Source organism: Archocentrus centrarchus, unplaced genomic scaffold (genome assembly GCF_007364275.1).
Source record: "Archocentrus centrarchus isolate MPI-CPG fArcCen1 unplaced genomic scaffold, fArcCen1 scaffold_84_ctg1, whole genome shotgun sequence".
NCBI classification, from domain to species: domain Eukaryota; kingdom Metazoa; phylum Chordata; class Actinopteri; order Cichliformes; family Cichlidae; genus Archocentrus; species Archocentrus centrarchus.
In genome coordinates this window covers 291083-293191 of record NW_022060294.1, presented here as the reverse complement: position 1 = coordinate 293191, position 2109 = coordinate 291083, and the positions used below count along the sequence as shown (strand labels likewise).

At 48.4% G+C, this 2109-nt stretch overlaps 1 pseudogene; it reads right to left on the bottom strand.

Moving 5' to 3' along the window:
• Nucleotides 1–1735, bottom strand: part of LOC115777906 (hepatitis A virus cellular receptor 2 homolog) — a 12127-nt pseudogene extending 10392 nt beyond the window's left edge.
• Between the last annotated feature and the right edge of the window lie 374 nt (nt 1736–2109).

The following is a 2109-nucleotide window of genomic DNA, read 5'->3' as shown; positions in this document are numbered from 1 at the left end:
TATTCTAAATAATCAATCAGCTCTGAATCTCAGCACAGACAAAACACGTCAGCAGTCCCGTCACCAGATCTCAGTCTTAAGGGGGGCTTATGAAATCCAACAGGGGGCACCACTATTATTAGCTCGATTAGTGATCTGGCTTGGTGGGCGGGCCCAAGCATATCAGTGGGCGGGCACGGCCCCCTAGGGCCCACCCATAGCGATGGGCCTGCAGGGTAGACTGGATGATCTAAGAGTAATGGTCACATGTAATCACAGAACAGGATGTTAGAAAGTGGGCGGGTCAAATGACTTTACTGTCACAATAGTTTCATTACCTCATATTTTTTTATCGCTTGCTTTTTGGACATTGTAACAGGCTACTTCTTATCACAGGATCTGGGATCTGGGATCACAAGGCAGATGAGATAAAGCATTTCTGCTAAACGGCCAAGTGGATGCTAAACGAGGTAGCAGCTATCACCGGGCCCCGCGGCAGCTACCACCAGGCCCCGCGGCAGCTACCACCAGCCCCCGCGACAGCTACCACCAGGCTCCGCTGAGCTAACACCAGGGCACGCACCAGCTACCATCAGGCCCCGCATCAGCTAACACCGGGCCTCGCATCAACTACTAACAAGCCCGCAGCAGCTACCACCAGCCCCGCAACGGCTACCACCAGGCTCCAGCAGCTACCACCAGGGTCCGCACCAGCTACCACCAGGGTCCGCACCAGCTACCACCAGGGTCCGCACCAGCTACCACCAGGCCCCGCAGCAGCTAACACTGGGCCTCGAATCAACTACTAACAAGCCCACTTCAGCTACCGTCTGCCGTCCAAGTATGTGCTATCACTGCATTCCCGTTATCGCCGGGTCGGTCAGAAAGCGCAGATCAATCTACAGGCATCAAAATCTACCCTTTCTGTGGGGCTTTGGAATTGTCAATCAGCCATGAACAAGGCGGACTTTATCTCAGCCCATGCCAACAATCTATCTCTACAAATACTGGCTCTGACTGAAACTTGGATCAAGCCTGAAAATACTGCTACTCCAGCAGCTCTCTCTAATACCCATTCTTTCAGCCACACATCTCGTCCATCCGGACGAGGCAGGGGGACAGGCTTGCTAATTGCTAATGGCTTACAATACACTACTTTACTATCATCAACTACATATACCTCATTTGAATACCATGCCGTATTGGTTAGCGCTCCAGTTAAACTTGGTATTATTGTCATCTATCGTCCTCCCGGAAATCTAGGTGAATTCATAAATGAACTAGACATGTTACTGTCCTCCATTCTGAAGAATGAGTGTCCCGTGCTCATTCTAGGTGACATGAACATTCACCTTGACAGCCCTGGCTCTACTGACTTTAAATCTCTTATGCACTCTTTTAATTAAGAGCTAGTCCCCAGTCCTCCAATTCATAAAGCCGGTAAAAACCTGGACTTAATTTTCACACGTCATTGTAATACAGAGTCACTAAAGGTCACTCCGTTTCATCTCTCAGATCACTTTTTTTTTCAGTTCAGTATCCGCATTTCAAGAAAACCTACTGCTGTTCCAGCTATGGTCACTTTCCGTCATAATCTCAGAAACCTCTCTGTAGATCAGTACTCATCACTAGTTGCCACTACTATGCCTTCATTAGACTCATTCTCCTCTCTCAGCATGAACACTGCCACAGATACACTCTGCTCCACACTGAGCTCCTGTTTGGACAGCTTCTGTCCCTTGAGATCTCGTATCATCCACACTAGCAAGCCACAGCCATGGCTCAAAAAACAAGTCCCTCCGGAAGCTGCGTTCCAAACTCCGGCATAAAAAGGGCATCATGTCTGACTTATCTAACTATCAGCTTCTTTTGGCTTCCTTCTCAGAACGCCTTACAATTGCCAAAACTGAATTTTACAAGGAGAAATTCAACTCGCTGACAGATTCTCGAACACTATTCACAGCATTCAAATCACTGTTGAATCCTCCACCTCCTCCACTGCCTACATGCCTTACAGCTGATAAATTTGCCTCTTTCTTTTCTGGGAAAGTGGCGGCCATCAGCAGTCAGTTCACAGATCTACCCACTGTTTCTGGTTCTCCGTCTTCATCATTCAAGGACAGTACATTC